At 35.7% G+C, this 19,935-nt stretch overlaps 1 protein-coding gene across 2 annotated transcripts in view; it reads left to right on the forward strand.

Moving 5' to 3' along the window:
• The window catches only part of LOC122574174 (F-box only protein 43-like), a 49,201-nt gene that overhangs the window by 982 nt on the left and 28,284 nt on the right, over positions 1-19,935 (forward strand). The gene's annotated exons all lie outside the window — the stretch shown is intronic.

Here is a 19,935-nt window from a genome sequence, read left to right on the forward strand (position 1 = left end):
GTATGCAAAATTAGATTTTGTGTAAGATTACCCTCATCTCTTTTTAGATGAAATTCTATCGTAGTCGAGAATTCGTGATAAATTTCAAGCTACGTAATAATATATAAGATAAGAAATTTAGTTAAACAACTGGTTCATTAACCTGCTTGCCCTGTTTGCACGAACGTGAGAAAAAGTGCTACGGGTACCGACGTTCATGCATCTTCTAGAACGCGAACGTTGCGTATTTAAACGATATACAAAGTTTCTTTCTGGGGATCGTATTCGATCCCTGTAAAGAAAGAAATACATATATGTTTTACATCAACCGGAGTCATATTCTTCCCTCTTAACGTACAGTATCTCTAGATACCCGAGTAACACAGCCTTTCGACGAGTATCCGTTGTTGTTCTTATTCTTATCGTTAAATATCGAGTCTCGAAGAAATATTATTTTGATAAAAATTTGCTGTTGTATCGATATGAATTAATCTAGTAGGGGGATTTGGATTATTATCCATTAGGAAGGGGGTGGGGTGGGGGGGGGACCAATTGTTAATTGATGCTTAAAAAGCATCCCGATATTTATCTATTTTTAACAGGCTTGATCAAAAGATTACCTTTGTGATCATCGTAGTTATATATATGTAGTCTGTAAGAGAATTGCATAAGAAGATGTTAAGTGAAGATCTATCAGTGATCGATCGATCTTTTTGTCTATTTATTCAACGGTATTTACAATCATCAACCAATCTAGGACCAAGGACCAACGTTCATTTAACGCAACATCTCTGTTCGATTAATTTACGTTATTGAATTCTATTTTTTAACATTGTGACCACAAAAAGCAATTTCAAAGATTCTATCTTCTATCTGGATCTTACAATTTTATCTATCTACAGTGTATAGTACCGTGTAGCATATAAAAGAAACTATTTTTCTTGTTTAACTCGTAAGAACTTTATTTGTACGGTTTTATAGTGTAATCTAGGGTTTCAGTACAGCATATAATTAAATCTCGGTACGTTTTTTTTTTACAGTAATGCACAAATTATTTTACGTTTCTTAATAATATTACGTTTACGTGTTATCTTTTGGTAAAACTAATATGTTGTTAATTTCAATGTTCGTGACGAGTGTTGGCGTGCTTACGATCCTTAGGATAACTATGTATGCAGTAATTACATTGTGATTTGTCGTAAGACGCGATTGTTCGCGGGCTGAAAATAAAAATATTTATAATCGGATCATAGTTTCGCTTTTATCGAATAATAACAGCGTACATACATATAGTCATATTCCATGAGCTCGATTAAGGTGAAGGCTGTAATGTGGCTGTAAGAGATATTATGTTCGATATGAAATATCGTCTGGCGTATCTAAACCTATAATTAGGTAGCTTATATTCTCTCTCTCTCTCTCTCTCTTCCGTCGTTGCTGTGCCGTCTGAGGTTATACTTTTACAAGCAGAATTTCGAAGAATAATTAGGGAATAGTAACGGATTGGAACTCGGTAGCTTAGGATTTCATTCAATAATCCTACAGCTTGCGTATGCATATACGTCTGTATGTATCTCGTGGACGTGATTTGCACATGAGCGAACGAACAAATTCGAATTAAGCAACATAATTGTTTCGTCGGCGAGATCATCCGTTTGACGTTGATTTATTGTGATTTCTTCTTTGAAATGCCGCTGGCTCGTCAACCGTGACGGTAGATACGATATATTCCAGTGCTGAAAAATCGCCCTCTCGCGACGGATGACGAGCTTTCGGCGCAGCAAATTCTCCGATCTTTAGCGCTAATTTAAGTGTATCGAATTAGTAGAATACGAAAGTTTTTCAATAAGTAGCGTATTAAAAGAATACAATAGCCGAGGAAAGTCGACCAAGTTACGTATTCGCTCGAACACTTACCAACGAACCACGACAAATCTCTATGAAAATACTCTGTATGCATTATATGAAAAATTTGAAATTTGAAATAGTTTGAAATTTCATTAGAACCGTAAGGAGGCACGACTATCTCGCGACTGTAACAGTAAAATTTGAAATCAATCGGAAAGACATTTATTCGAAACGTACGATCGGTGTATCGTTAATCGACTATTGAAATACTTTCACGAGCCACTGTATATGTATTTAAGGAACATAATTCTCTAGTATTTTTATATCACGAAGATACATACCTCTAACTAAATAGTACTAAATAGTTGGAAGTAAGAGTTAGCAAGAGTAATTGGGGCGTAATTGGAGTTATTACGTAAGATAACATTGGAAAAGAAATATTTCGGGATAGTTTTATAAAAGATATTTCAATATTTAAGAATATAAAGATTATACGTCACGTTTAATGAAACTTAAAGGAACAGCAGAGCATTACTTTTATTTTCTATGTCGAGTAATTCTCGATTGCCGGATGTTTACACATTTTCCATGTTACGTAAGCAGGGCTCTTTTTGCTTGTTGCTGAATTATCTTTGAGGCGATTTGATTCTAGGGGAAAGCAAGCCACGCGCGAACTCGTTTCCCTTCATTCATGGTCAAGCATATTAATGGTAACGTGTCTACTCTGTAACCGGTGTTGCGCTGCGCTGGTAGTACGGCAACTACCTGCCGTTAATGCCGTTTGCACCTTCAGCTTTCGTCGGTGTGCATTTCTTCTCGCGTTAAATCGCGATAGTAGTAGATTAAGCAGATTAAGCAGTTTAAGGAGAGTAGGCGACCGCTTTGTTATCGCGGTGTGAGTAACAAAAGCTCTTCGGTATGGCATGGCATGGCATGCGGCACTCGAAGGTCTTTTGTTGCACGCATCGCGATAATAAAGTATTCGTCAATCTCTTTATTAAACGAATTAACATTGCATTCCGCGAATTAATTTCATACAATCTTTCTCAACGATCATCGTCCTGGCTTCACTTTGATTTAGTAAATCTTCGCCGTGTGAGATACCACCTCCCCCTTGCCCTTCTCCCCATCATCGTAATAAGCGTTCGAAATGCTACAACATTTACCTCTCGTCGATATCCTGTTGCGATCCAAATTTATAGATAAATAAACGTACAATGGCAAACAAAAGAATCGACGCAGACCAGATTTCCTCGTACTCGTAACATTCTTAATTGTTCTGACAAATTCCCCTTACTTAATTACTTTTAATACACATTTTCCTAATAAACGTAATTCGTTGAGAAATTATTAACATAGCGAGAGATTATTGCGGACGATATCTTGCAACTTTATTTGCTGGCCGATCGATTTTGTAACGATACAAAAGGGTGCAACATCTTTCTTTATAGATCTTTCACTTTATCGCATTATCGCTTTATCGTTTTTCAAAAGCGTGCGATTATGCAGTCAGTGATTTCGCCCGATTTTCACTATTTCGCTGCAGCCTTTCCATTTTCTTAGTATATACTTATTAAATATCGCTATCGTTTTTTTTTCTGGTCTCGCTAATTTTTCGTTTCCTCCTACCTCCTTTACTGGTCCTTTACTGCAAAATACGTGCTGTTGTATTAAGAGTTGAGAACGAGATGCAGTCCAACGTACGACGTCTGACATTCAACAGACTCCATTGCGCACATATCAGCTATCATTTTGTAAGGCGAACAAGCTACATATACGTACGGAGGCCTATCTGCGATAGTGAACGCTTATATCGTAGTACCGTTGAAAGATAGCCGAAATGCAAGTAGTAAATACTTGTAATTAGTTGCAAACAGAATGGAAAAGAATAAGAAAGATAGAATCAGCCGAGTCTCTGAGACTCGATTTCGGCAGCGGACGATTGAAACGAAACTCGCGGTTAAAATGAATTTTTCGATAAATAATGTGAAATATCTATTTTGAAAGATCTGTTGATTAGATTACAAATAGATTGAAAATTCCAGTTCGTTCATGGGAAATTTAAGGGCGTAGAAATGCATAGAACGCATATATGCATGTACATACGTAATATAGAAAGATACATAAAATATCCGGAAGAGAGCACTCGTCGTGTTCAAACGTTACGTTGGAAGCAAGTTTCAAATAATTATTCTCGACAACGAGATTTCGTTGTGATACGAGCGTTGCGACGATGATATCATCCGAAGTTTTGATATCGGTTGAAAAATACGAGGGGGGAAAAAATAAGTAACGTTTATTTTATTTGATGCGCCAGGTAGTAAGTTAATCAATCGGGGCCTAATCTATTTTACATAATTGACACGAAACTGGTGCTACCGCGGCCCCCTTCTAAGCGATCTCGATCCCACCGCGAATCCGGGGTATAAATATAATTCGCGCTTTCTTGGGGGTAGCGCGTGTTAACATTTTCATGCGAATATACACGAGGTCGTTTAATGTTCCCCAATAAAGTGAGTCGAGCGGCCGATATATCACAGGGGAGAGACTCTTTTCCTTCTGCATCAAAGACGCAACGAATCTTTGCCTTTGGAGGGCAAGCCGCCGTCAGCCCTCGGGCAAAAACCGGCCGCAGAGAACAATGCGAATATATTACAGTATTCGATGCTAAAACAAAGAGCCGAGCTGCTCTTTTCTTTGTCTTTTACGAGGGTTACATCGAGATGCGACACGCTAAACCATCCCGTGGTTAACCGAGATCGTTCCACGAAAATCGTCGCCTAAAAATTTTGCCTGTAAACCGCTTCCTCGAACGCTTCTGTCAGTTGCACCGTCCGATGCGGTGGAAAGATATTTCTACGATAAAAAATCTTCACTATCACACGGACTACCATACCATTAGTAAGAACAAAGTTACACGGTAATTTGAGAAATTCGATTGTTCGAACAACGTGTGTTTTGATTAGCTGCGACAATATAAAATAGGGACTATTTTAGGGATGGGTCAGCAAACTTTGCAGCCCCCCCCCCCCGTTCTTCCGAATACGTATTTAAATATTAACAGAGAAATCGTACAAAGTTTCAATATTCCCAGTTTAATTTTCCATTTTCAATAGCGTATACGGCGTATAAATATTTACATCAGAAGTTCAATTCCACTACAAAAAATTTATCAATCATTCCTGTTTCATACGGTATGTATGTATGTATTTTTTTTGGACTTGCAACATTACTTTCCAATTTTCTTCTGTTTTTTTTTTCTTCTTTTTTCTTTTCTTTCTTCACTAAGCCATTTTTCGCTTTCCAATTAATTTTTCTGTTTATCGATAACATAACTGTCGTTATTACTATATATCTCATAACGAATCAAATTCAAATCTTATTAATACACTGCTACATGCGTAATTACCATGGTCTTGTCTCGTCTAACATACACGATAGATTCGTAAAAATTTTCTATCCGATATTGGCGTAGAGATAGAGGTAATAGGTTACTTGTACATTAAACTTTCTTGAAATCTAGTAAACGGCGCGAAACAATAAAATCAATTATTCTCTCTCTCTCTCTCTCTATATATATATATATATATATATATATATATATATATATATATATATATCGTTTCAGTTTGTTTCAACCTCAGATAACCTCGAAAGATACCATAGAAATTTCTTTCCGCGGTAAGAAATTGTCATCAATCCGTGCATGGTTTAAGGTGCAGGAGGAGGGTTTAAGAGTTACCTTTTTTTTTGCCCTCATTTTCGTAAGGATTCGTTATTTTTTAACCGAACCATCGTGAGAGTTTTGCACAGCGTGCAAAGTGTAAAGCTGTACCGTGGAAAGGCTGCCGTTGCGACTTTCGCTTTCGTTCTCCCTCCGTTTCCTTTCGTCTCGAATTCAAGAGGACAAGAGCTTCATTGTCCACCCTCGAAGATACGTTAGATGGTTGCAGGAAAACGTGCAACTTGAATAATTGCTTGCTCGACGGTTGATCCGTTCTGGTTGGTAAGCAATGCAGTGGCTTGAAATAATGGTTTCCTTAAAGTCGCGCGAGAGCGAAATGCACTGTTCTAGGGAAAGGAAGGAAGGAAGGAAGGAAGGAATTGTTCCATAATTAGCAACGGCTAGCGAGGGTCGTTGAGTGGTCGTATAAGTTAACAGTTGGTGCGGCCGGTTTCCTGTCGCAAGGAAGTTTCCTTCCAGTTTCTTTTTCCGGTGGGTGCTTTGAAATTTTAATCGACGACACCGCGTTTTAACCGGATCTAACGGATTTTGTCCGAGTCTTTTCACTTTTCGCTCCAAACGAAATTGATCACAGTGTTGATGACAAAATTGCGCGCGATACAATTTAAAGAATTTTGAATGCGGTGCAATTACAAGATATATATCAGATATCCAAAGTATAGCGGCATACTTTCTATAACGTTTTCTAATAAAACAATTTCCTATCGATGTTCCGCTATTTTAATTATATTCTGAAAAATGTGAATCTGCATAAAAATTCGCATCCAGCTAATTAGTTATCAGCGTTATAATAAACGTGCCAAATACTTGAATAAATACAACGATGTACGAGTACTTTTTGTAGCCATTGTAAGCGCGAAGAAAACTTTGCGGGAATTGGCTGAAACCGTTGGTTATATTTTTGAAATTTTTAGCTGCTGTGCAACGGTGCTGCAATAGCATTATCACGTGCACATATTGACCCAGTAGTACCGAGCACCTGGCCAGGTGTATCCTTCGTTTCTCGGTGCTTCATGAAGCGTAAAGCGGTCTGGCAACGGACGAGGAAAGAGACCTCTTTGTACGAAAACGAGCAAAATGGAAATCGTGATCGGGTTTCGAGCATTTTAGTTTTTGCGCGTTTATAGAAAATGTCAACCAACGACGACGACTGCGAGCATAGATCTCACCTCTCTTTAGCTTTAGTCCGTAACCGTATGAATTTGTATAAATATTCCACCATCCGTTTACTACGATCGTAGGCCATTGACACTTGCCACTTGGTGGCGAATAAAAATTCTTCAGACAACCGTTGTAATTTATCCTTGGATATACGTTTCGTTTCAATTAGAAACGTTATTGCGCGACCAGTCTCGTGCCGTAACTGCCGTGCTAATTAACGTTTGTCGTTGACGCGCGATCTTGCGAATTAGTTTAATTAACCGATACAATCGGCTTTATTCTACCAAAGATGAACTTTCTAAACAACGAGACAATATCTTTTGATTTACTTAACGACAATTACGCGTAAAAACGACGGGCATTAGCTTAATAGTATTTTTATTCCTTGTTGCAAGCAAACGTTCTGTTTTATTCGACGGTAAGTATGTATGTAGAAATTCCGTCGAGATCTCTCTCTCTCTCTCTCTCTCTATATATATATATATATATATATATATATATATATATACCGATATATACCGAGTTGACACGTTTTTGGCAAAGGTATCCAATTTAATTGTTGTTCGTATCGTCGTAATGTAAATTGCATCGAGCCGAGTTCAGACAAATTAATTCCTACAAAATTTGCGTACCTTCTTGGTTGCTAATAACGAAGAAGTAATACAAAGAAATAATTATGCATTCATGAAATTCAAGAAGGATACACATTTGTAAGCGAGACGTAAGCACCATCCGACACGCCGCACCGTTCCTGCAACCCAATGAAACTTCTATCGTTTACAGAAAGGATAAGTTACGTTAGACGGTTAAAAGGGATTCGCGGAATTCGCAAAGTATTCCTTGAAAACGGCAGACAAGTTTACACTCTATGTATATTCACGATTCGATAACGTAACTCTGTTCAACTACGATGGGAAAATGTCACCCTTTATAATAACCAGTTACTACCTATGTATGTACAGCGTTGCACAGTGGCGTGCAAAAGTTTCTGACACTGGCCATAGTGAATTTTTTACTTTTACTTTCGAAAAGCGTTATATCAATTATCAGAGTACAGGTAGAATAGAATAGAACAGAATAGAATGGAATAGAATAGAAAATGGTATATTTAATACACAAACATCGTTCCATCGTTGTATGATATCGCCGAAAATTCTTTAAAATACCGTTTTCCCAAGTATAAAGCGAAAAATCTATCTGACCGGAAACTTTTACACGCCTCATATATGCGACTTACATATTAAACAACTAGGTAAATTGAAATAATTAGTACCAACTAATTTATTATTTTTATTTCAAAAGGCGAAAATTAACGTTCATTTTAATATCAAAATTAGATTAATTATCTACAAACGAATTTTTATTTCATCTGTCACCTTTAAATGAAGTGATAAGTAATTAATAGCGTTAAATATTATATTTTCTCTACATTTGGCTAATATAAACTTAGAAACTATGCCGTCGCCAGCGAATTATTTTACAACCCAATAGTATTTGCCGTCAGAATTATCTTAATTTCAATTGAATAATACGTATCTGAGCTTGCGTCGACAAAATCGACGTAATAGAATTTGGAATTATTGGAGAAACATTCCTTCAGATACAACATGTCAAAAGCAAAATCAGTAAATGGATAATTGTTCCTGCATATCGATCTACTTTAAAACAACATTAACTTTCTTAAACTTATTCTTAACTTCTTTAATCTAAATCTTTACACAATTTGTGATTCGCTTCAATTGAACATTATAAAACATTATTATTACGTAATATTACCTCACTTTGTATATCTGCGTATCTTTAAGGATGGAAATCCAAGTTGTTAAAAATTCTGATTGTACGCCTTTTTTCTTTGTTTCTTTCTTTCGAACAAATTGAAATTAAGTGTAAAGGTACACAGCGCGGCTAAATTAAGGACGCTGATCACTAGACTGCGGATATTTGTGTAAATTCATATTTTTATGAATACGATATCGTATACGCGAAACCTAGGTGCGGATTTGTTTCACCCATTAAATATTACAACATACACTACACTAACTTTTGCATATTGTATGCATTCTATGTGTTTCTTTCCATCCTTGAATTTCGCATAAACGTATAAAAATACGCGGTCTACTAGTTACTAAAATGTCAAATCATCAAATGTCAAATGTTGTCGTTTTTGCGAAATCTCCCAATTAAAAGGTGAATAAAAAAAAAAAAAAAAAAAAAAAAAAGAGAAAAGGATCCATTGAATGGTCCATGGTCGGCAGTCGTGTGGTCGAAAGATCGATCGCTATCGGCATTGTGATCTCGGTCTCTGTTCTTTCGAGCAGGTTTCTCGGTGTTGGCGCGCCTATACGTACGTATGTACGCAGAATGTAGAATGTAGTAGAGTTCTGAGCGTTAAGGGGTGACGCAGGGCTGCACACAGGGCGGCTGCTGCTGCTGCTGCTGCTGGTATGCGTATAACGAGCAGCAGCAACGGGCGAGCTCTCTGGTCGCACGATTCGCGGAGCGAGAGCCGCGCAAAAAGGCCAGGAATGCCTCAATACCTCGATAAACGCGTTGAATCGCGTGGGGAGCTATCGACCGAACGCTTGTTTCCAATCCACCACCCCCTTTGCCGTTTTCAAATACGGATTTCTGTCAAAGGAGCTCGCGCTATAACTCGTTCCCGAAAATTTTAAGAGATCTCTCTCTACTACCTGCAGTGGCCCGCGAAAGTATCCCAAGTATCACAGGAAGTTTTTATGAATATCGTCGCTCTAGTTCGTAACGGAGAAACCTGAGTTTAGAGTTTACCCAAGTTCAGTATCGTGCTTTTTCCTTCTTTTCTATTAGTTAAGAGTTAGAACAGTTAAGAACCGATGCGATAGGAGGAGGGTATACATCGTGATTATAGTAATGAAATATGAAAATTGAAATCCAAAAATATACGTACGTACGTATGTATGTATCTGTATATAGAAGTTACATGACGTTTATTGCAAGCATACAGTTAGTGATAAATTAATACAAATATGTACAGCATGAATACCGTCATATATCTTAGTAATGCGTACAACGAGTAATTAATTAACTGTTCGAATACTTTGACGATGTTTGCAAAGTGTATGCTTCCAATAAATATCGTGTATCTTCTGTATGTACCTATATTTTCAGATCTGTTTTAAATTTTACCAATATCGTCACGAATCGTTTCTCGTTACATCGACAACGAAATTTCAAAATGTTTATATATATAATATTTCGATAAAAAATTCCTGGGTGTGTTCGTATCTTGTTGCTGTCAGAAGTGAAAGCGAAAGAACATTTTTTTAAGAAAATAACGTGTGACAAAGACACGGTAACTTACAATTATGTAACTACAAGAGCGACTATAATAAAATGTACGATAGAATATCCAATGTGCATTCAAATCTAGGATTATCTAACTTATTATTAACAGATGATACGTGTATACTAATATACGGCATTATAAAGTATTACAACTAATCGAGCAGGCCGTTTCTATATCTCTACAAAGCAGCAGAACTTTACTTAACAAGTAAAAGGCACGAAGGATTTTGAATATTTGAATGTATTCCTGAAAAATGAAAAATTCCTAGATAATAGATAGCAGATCATTTTAACTAGGGGGTAACCAGGGTTCCAATAGTGTTCTTCCTGTCTTTCCTGTGTTGCTCTTTTGTCTAGTTTTTCATGTAATTAAAATAACGTAATTACAATTAATCCTCTTACATGTACCAAGTTTTTGTTCGTACACAATAAATTCGAATTTTACGAATATTCGTGTTCTAACATTTTATGGATGACGGATTCGCCGTTTACGATCCAACCAGGAAGATAGTTAACGTTAAAGCAATGCCGAAGGCAAAATAACGTTTTATCAGCTTCACATCTGAGTTGCAATTTGGTGCGAGCAGCAATTATAGGGCGCCGACCTCTCTCTTGTGGTTTCGGGTTTCCGAGAACAAATTTCGGGAAAAAAAAGAAAAGGAAAGAAAAGAAAAAAAAAGAAAAGAAACAGAAAGAACATGTCTGGAGCTCGATAAATGCAGTAAATTGCATGGGGAGGCACCTGCAGTTGATTGCTTTCGGCTCACTGACGCAAACCCATGCGGCAAGAAGTTTATAAAGATGCTACAAGTTTAAAAAAAGTACTTGATATTAGCTAGTTGTTGCATACAGAGAGCTAGTTATTCTGTAAACTGGAGATTTTTATTTTCCAAATTTATTACTTCGTTATTTGAAAGCCATGACTCATGTATGAGAAACTCGTTTTATAGAAAGTCTCTCTAGGAAAAACTGTTTTCCCGTTATTAGTACTAAAAACACGCTTGCTCTCGTATTTTCGCAAAGAAGATGGAAAGCGCTCCAAAATTAGGAGCAGTTTCGTTGAAAACAAGTATATTTATCTTTTAGTTACCTGATGAACATAGCTAAAAAATACAACGTTACTTGGACGCAATCGGGACCGTTAACAGATGAAAATTAGTAACCAAGATCATGTCAGATTTATAACATTACACATATATTATGGCCCAATATTCTGCACATTAGAAGCAAATTAACTAAAGTCAGTACGTAGTGTAGCAGTTCTATAAAAAAAGAAAAAAAAAAAAATCTTAAGCAGTTCTTTTTCTAAATTAGTTAATGTTTGGTTTCAGCCAACAAGTACATGGTTCCTTTATAATTCAGTTGTTTTTAATATCTAAAATTGCGCACGGGCGTGTGTTTCATGAGAAAATAGTAAAAGTCATAGTGATTATAGATCATTTTCTAAATAGACATCTAATTCGTTTATATCAATTTTGTTATTGCAAAAATTTGTCTTACTTAATAATATGATTTATTCCTTTTAATCGTCTATAACGTACTAGCATCGATACCTACCATTTTCCATTAAATCATCTCCTAATATTGGAAGAAAACATTGTGACAGTACAAATTGATGCGAGAGGATTGTTAGCAAAATGATTGAAAGTTGTGGTAGACAGTTTACAAAACTTGCAGCAATTTTTAAATCGAGATGACAGATGTCTCGGTGTCTGCAGCATAATCACGTTGAAAAAATATGACAAGACGGCACCTGCCAGTGATAAATTGTAATTCTGCAGGCATTTAAGTAAGCAACTCGAGTTAGTCACAGTGAAGCTTTACACTTATAATATAGCCATTTGTTCGACGAATAAATAAGCTCTTAATTTTCTTTAGTAAATGTTTCGTAAATAGAATCGTAGTATTTTAAAGAGCGATTTATCAAACATGAACGAAAATTGATTTTGAAAATATGTTATATATCGCTTCCGTGTGTTAACCAGTGTTTAATTAAAATTACGATCTATCGTTTAACTTTATTTATCGTCGCGTTAAAACGTTTTCATGGTAAAACAACTATATATAGGTAAATAAAAATATTGACACACGTTACATTTTCTTCAATTTCGCCATACTGTATAAATCTGTAAGATATAATTTTCGAGCATGTAATCCTTATCGTGATTCATTACTGTTAACCATCGGTATAAACAAAAATAAATACGACTTCAATTATTGTAAAATTGATACAAGATGGTAAAAGTGGTGAGCAAGCAAAACAGAAATTTCGGTTCTCTGTAACAATTGTTTGGTATAAAGATTTTATACAATAATTTTAAAATTCAAAATTAATATGGTAAGTGTTTTCAATTTTTAAAAAACATTGTACAAAGAGATATTAAATGAGTTATTTTTTACAAATTTATATAGGATTTAACTAGGAAACTATTCGATGGCAATACTTTTGTTCATTGCTGTGAATATACGTAATTGTTGATAAAATTGCAAGACCCTACAATGCATAAATTCTTCTCGGTTTAGATGTGTGTGCGTGCGCGCGCGCGCGCGTGTGTGTGTCGGAGATGAAAGGACATCGGGGCCTCCTTTTTGGAATGTTTGGGAAAACTCCAATACCCTAGGTCAGACTTTTATTATAGCTACACTTAAGTAATAAAACTAAGAAATAGTTGTAATGTTCTAATCCGATTATGTGTGCTCAAGGTTTATGACGATGGATTTTGGTTCAAAGTGACATGACGTACGTCACCGAACGTAGCCACGGTCACGGGAGGGACGTGTAATAACAGAGGTATGGAATAATTATGCAGCTCTCCTTAAGAACAAAGATTGACCCGAAAGGTTGGGAGAGGACTATATAACGGCAGTTCCTTTTGGACTGCGAGTTAGTTATTAAGTTAGTGATTGAGAGAGTTATCGAGAGAAGTACTACTTTTACGTTGAGTCACACCAGGATCATGTGTCACCTCTTACACCGTCATCCCGTCGGTCGTGGATTCGTTATCGAACTTAAATTCTTTGTCATCGACATCTCGCTTGTCCGATTGCCGCTATTACCTGTAACCTCCTGTAATCATCACATCGGTACCAATAACGATCAGCTAGAATACATAACCACGATATATATTTTATATATATATATATATATATATATATATATATATATATATATATAAAATAAATATATATATATAAAGAAAGAAGAAAATTGAAAGGATAAAAACAGAAAGAAAAATGTTAGAAATATAGATCATAAAAATTGATTAATAAGCGTGAAGGGAAGATAGGATAGGTATACTTACATACTACACATTGCATGTGTGCACCCACGTGGCTTTCGATTCGCATCAGTTATGTGTTTTCCGGCCGACACCACGACCTTTCTCCTTCCAGTATCACCTGCGGCACCCTCGCTTCTTTAATCGAAATTAACGACACAGTTGTGTCCATCCTTCCGGCATTTCTATAACTTATTCACTATCTTCGTTCTCACGTTCGAACGAACTACATTCGTCTCCGTTTTCTTTTCTTCTTTCTTCTTTCTTCCTTTCTCAAAATACAATGTTAAAGCTTGTGGGTTGTATTTTAGGTTCGATCAGGTTTACAAAATTTTTGTTGAATAAATATTGTATTAAATGTTCAGTTCGAACAATGAATGTCAATGAAAGTTAAATACATAATGCAAAACTTATTTTTTAGCTTTTATTCGATTAATTGCGAATTCTTGTTTCACGCGAACAAGAACGTTGATTTAATCAACGATCTTCGTAAGGATAGCAAATTTGACTACATTACGAAACTGCGAATCGAATAAAAAATGCCCGAATTAAGATATATTTATAATTACGTAGATCAATAACATTAATATGGTTAGAAGCGAAGGTGTGATTTAATGGCTAAATAGAATCCAGTGTTCATCATTACGAATAAACGACGAGCAATTGTCTTTTTTTATATCTTAAGCGTTACCGTATATCTGTACTGTATATCTGGTAGTGCTTATCGAATTGATCGTACGGTTTAATGGTTCGAAGAAAGTAAATAGCGTATATCAACATTATGCAACCGAAGCAATAGGAAAAGTGAGAAAAGATCATAACGAGAGACACAGCCTGGCCCAAGGGTCGACAACTTCCGGCGGAGATACGAATTTAGTCCCCACTCTAATCTCCGAGGATTTTATCTCGCGCAGTAACAAGCAGAGATCGTGTACGTTACTGTTGGAACCTTTTAATCCTTCTGTGAACAGATAGTATCAACTGCAACGTCAGGATAATTCCACATAAAACGAACGCTTATAAATTTACCGCACATTTCTGCAAACATCCTTTCGCAAAGTTTCTGCGCACCGTTACACCGCAACTAATATTTATTCTATGTTCCGCACTGGCTACGTTTGCTAAACACTATGCTTCATACATGTACATTTTAATACCAAATGATGAAATTATAACGTCAAACGAAAAGAAGTCAATCTCAAAAATGTCAAAAATGTTGTCTATGTCAAGAATTCAATTCAAGTCAAATGTCTATTTCAAAATATTTCACTTTTTAAACAAACGAATAACGCGAAAGTAATTCTTTGTAGAATTTGAAGCATCGGCTTGAAAGGGCGAAATCATATTTTATCGTAAATTGAAATTGGCACAAACGGAAGCTTTCATTGTTTGAATAATTACAAATACAATTGATTGTTTGAATAATAACTTTGTTTATGCAATAATTATTTCCGCCTATATAGAACCGTTGCTTAGTTCGATACCGTGCCTACATGTTAAATGTAAATTAAATTAAATCAAATTATTGTGCAAGTCAATTTAGAATGTTCTATGATAGCTTGAATGTTATTTTATATATGTGTGTATTTATATATATTTATATAAAATATATATATATATATATATATATATATATATATATATATATATATATATATATATATATATAAATAGCGTAGAAATATAAAAATGACCCGTTTATTAAAAGCAGTCGACAAAAACACAGTTGATGATATGAAAAAAATCAAAGTTTATCGTAGTCGGTTAAAATAGCGATAGAGACAGACCAATGGTTGAATCCGAGTACGGCTTCGCTCGTAGATTTTTCTTCTTAGCTTCTCTCGCCATTCGTTATTCTTGACAGCGTTGAAGAGAATTTGAGAGAAGAGAAAGAAAATCAATAACGATTGGAGAATGAAAGAAGGAGAAAAGTATCGGGCTGTAAGCTGTAAGCACTCGGGGGTAAAAGAGCGGAGCGGGGAGAAGATAGGGACGCAGGAATGTACGGTACGACAGCTGCCCCTATCCCTATGGGTTTGCTTTTGAAACCCCGGCGACGCGACAGTGTCTGACGAGAGATAGTAATCCAATATGCTGGGAGGGAACGAAAGAGAAAGAGAAATGCAGCTGCATTGCACATATTCCATTCAAATAAATCTTACGTAACCAATTACACGTACGATTATGTATATATTTTGTTATTTTCCATCTGCTTGTTGCTTGGGCGATATGATTGGTTTCGACGTGTCTTTTATGCTTAGTTAAACGCTACATACTTTGTATATTTATGAATTAGTTAAGGAGAAAATTGTATACAAATATCTTTTCAGCATATAATCAAAATTTCAGTATGTTAGAAATTGCTTAATAATCGTAACGTTAAGTTATTTGGAAAGGCGATACGGCGATGCAAGAAAAGCTTATATGTAAGAAATTTATTTATCATTTCTTTTTCCTTTTCTTGGTCTTTTTCTTTCCCTCTGTCTTTCTTTCTTTCCTCTTCTCTCTTTTTCTTTTTTCTTTTTTCTTTTTTCTCTTTCATCTTCTAAGTCAGAACGTAGAAAATTAGCGATAAGTTTTAAATCGGGGACATTGTCTTCAGCATATATGTACTACAAGATATTTATCGATAGCTACCGATTGATGAAGAACTGTGAAATGGTTGACGATAGGAAAAGGAATGTACAGATATCTTTTGATCGTTTTCTCGCGTGAAATGTGATACCGCAAAATAAAAATTTCTTTTCTTTCAAAATTTTCGAGGCCATATTAGAATCACTTTATATCTTTTAAGTAGAACTTGCGCAATCTGCAACAAAAGGCAAGTTTTCTAGATTATGCCTCTTTCTTTCAATAGTTTTCAATTATTTATTCTTTTCTCGTTTGCCAACTTTCCATGCCAATATGATCAAAATGTACTAGAACTAATTCATCTTAGTGGCTCGCTTTATTTATTTCCGCAATTCTTTCTTTTTTATATTGGTAGCACCGTGGAACATTTTATGTCATTGTCATTGTTCGTTTACGCGTAACTTCTTGTCTTGTAATTTAAAAAAGCTGCTCTTGGCGATCTTTAACGTGATGAATTTCGTTGCGAAATTTCGTGCGAGGACTCCGCGTCAAATTTTGTCTCTGCGATGAAATTTACGGCGATGAGGGCATATCACGAACAAGGATATTCGAATGGTAGAAAATGTTCAAAGAAAGCAGAGAACGCGTCCAAGATAAGGATCGATCTGGAAGACTTTCCATTGCGAGAGGTGAGCGACGCTTGAATGAAGTCAATGACTGAATGAAGTAAGTGTCACTGAATGAAGTTAGAACTCGATGATCGACGACTGCCAATTAAAGATAGTGGCAAACGTATTGGAATATCATTTGGTTCCTGCTAGTCGATTTTGAAACGCCACTTTGATTTCGCACCATGATAATGCTTTCTCGCTCACATATCCCCTAACATATCCCGTTGGGGTTCGTGAATATTTGGCTAAAGATTCGATGAATACCATTTCGGCAAGCTCCGTATTCATTATCCGATACGGTTCCGTGTGACCTTTTCTTATTTCCCCGGTTAAAATTATTGCTTCGTGGATCCCTTCGTTTTGAATCCGAAGGCTATATCTCTAGTTTGTAAAAAGTGGTTCGCGGATCGGTAAGAACGTGTTGACACAAGCGTATTGTAGCGGGAACGGGGCCAAAATAAGTTTCGATGAATAAATTCACAGTTTATATTTTATCAGTCCCAGTGACCACTTTTCGATCACATGGTGGACTTGGAGAATTCAAGAATTCTGACTCCTGTCAAGTGAAACAAGTTTCACAGGTGACAGATGCAGTACGAAATCTACAAAGTTTCTTTCAAATTTAATATAAAGATAGATTGAAGATAAAGTAGATCTTTAAGCAAAAGAGTTTTTATGTTCACGATGGCAATTCAAAATTATTATTCGTAAATAATGTTACTCGTGAAACGAAGCATCGATGGCTATCATTTAACAGCGAATCGTTCAATTTCTATTATTTGTTGTGTCTAATAGAGACAGCCCAACCGAGGATTAAAGAAGTGGTGTGGTAAGAGAGGCTCGACAGGATGCGAGAGAGATAATAAAGAACAGAGCATGAAAGAGAACATAAAGAGAGAAACCTCCCCTACTTGGAATGATAAACCTTCGCTGGTGGAGAGCGGCAACTCGCAGCTGTGTTCAAAAAATGTTTTTGTCCACCGTTTTCTCCTTCTCTCTTCTTTTGCATCGTTACTCGCCTGCACCTCGCCTTTGCATATACGCAGCCTTCTGAAAGAACTATCTAATTTACTAACGTTTATTACATCTTAAATAGTCAATGATAATATTATTATCATTGATATTATTTAATATTAATTGAAGAATTATATTTTAATTAAAAGTTCAACGAGATGTGCGAATGCACTACAAAGTACATACTTTTTTTTTTATATCTATACGCAGTCTTATGGAGGAGAGGATTTTTAATCTGTTTAAAGCGGATGGTTATTATAAAAACCTCATTATTCGATATATCTATTATATAATATACAATAGACGTGCATATTCATTGCATCTAAAATAATAAATGACAATGTTTACATTAATTTATACAAATATCTAAATAAAAACTTTATATTTCAGATAACGAATTTAATGAAATACCTAGCAAAGAAGTTTTGTGTAAATTATATTATTCAAAGATTATGTTATAACCTGTACACTGTAGGTTTACTATATACAATTCCCTGGACGGATTTCAACAATGCAGAATGCCTGGTGCGTTTCGTTTTGCTCGACGCACACGTGCGTACGCATACATATCTGCGCGGTAAATAGCGGAAGTGCCTTGCAGATGACGAATCAATTTAAGATGAAACTGACACTACGTTTGCTTATTCGCAAGAGGATAGAAACATAATATGCCTCATTTTCTATTATGTATTTGAGTTAATTCAAAGATTATAACAGATTTACGATATTTACTGTTCGATAAGGTGTAATGGAGCTTGCTCCTTCGCCATGTGTAGTTATTTCAGTCGAATCGATAGATTGTATTATGTTTCTTATCTCTAAAAACTCAAAAAATAAGTTCATCCGTGCTTCGTTCATCTGCATTATACGTTGTGTGTTCTTGATAAATAATACCAACCGCATCGATCATGTAACTACAAATATTAAAAAAAAGAACGATAACCGCATTAGCTAATGATATTAGTACATGAGGTAATAGATATGTATGTGGACCGTAGATAACGGGAGATAGTCGGATTATTATCTTTCTGCAGTAGGAACAATTAGATTAAAAGGCGTGACTCTTTCTTCACCCTTTTGAAATAAAACAGGGAAAGATATTTTATTCTTATTCGGGATATATATATCTTTTATATATATGCACATCATTGCGGATATGTATATGGGAAACATCTCGTTTTAATATTAACAACGATATCAAACGGTAAATGGGAATATAAAGTAATCGAACGTTATGTTGGGAAAATCATATGCTAAAAAGGAAATACAAATTTCTGCTTTAAAGAATCTAAATGACAAATTGTAGATAATCGTTGTTACCTCTGTGATTTGATATTGTTATCAGTACGCAACGTCTTGGACGCTTCGCGCGTCGTTCGAAATTTCACGTTTCCATTCTAAGAAAACGAAAGACTATTGTGAGAACATCTATATCTATGTATCTGTGACCTAGTAGATGGGAGAAACTGGTACGATTTAGCACGCACGAATGGATTAGCATCCGGATCGCTATACGCTATACATATATACTGTGCACTGTGTTGTTCTATCGGTCGTTGCTTTTACTAGTTCGATCATTTTGCTGGTCTCTGACGTCACCAACCATATGATTGCTGAGTCACATGGTCCTAAGAACCCTTTGCATCCGGGACCAGCCAAGAACCTTGATTCATGCCTTTCTTGTTAACCCTTCGATTCCTAACAGGAGAAAAGCGAGAGTTGGGTTATGGAAGGAATCGTTGAGCTTCCTAAACAAAAGTCCCTGCGCTTTTGCTTTCTTTATATGTGTACATATCTGTGTTCCTCTTCTTTGAGAAATGAAGTTACGAATTGAGTTTCTTTAGTTCTTATAACTTTGAATGAATAAAAAGAACGAACCTGTAAATTGTAGCTTATCTGCGGATTATTAATTATAAGAGAAGATTTTTACAACTTAGGTTCCTACTTATCCAGGTAAAACAGGTTTTCTTAGAATTGTTTTCGTAACGAGCTGATAAATAATGAATCTTAATCGAGTTGATATTTAAACATTCAACATTTTCCATTATTTTAATCATATATATATATATATATATATATCATATATATATATATATATACACACACACACACACAATATATTGTATTAAAATGATTATAATAGTTGCACAGATACGCGTGTAACGATGCACGCGTGCTTTCGTACAGCCTAATAAAAATGTAATATCAGCTCTGTTATGCTATTTTACGTATTTTAATATTATTATAACTCTAGCACGTGCCGTTTATCCAGCTTCTCTTCTACGTTTAACGAACTGCTGTGACTTTTTCTTTCTCCTTTGAATCCCGAAAATGATATTTGCAC

The sequence above is a fragment of the Bombus pyrosoma genome, linkage group LG13 (genome assembly GCF_014825855.1).
Source record: "Bombus pyrosoma isolate SC7728 linkage group LG13, ASM1482585v1, whole genome shotgun sequence".
NCBI lineage: Eukaryota > Metazoa > Arthropoda > Insecta > Hymenoptera > Apidae > Bombus > Bombus pyrosoma.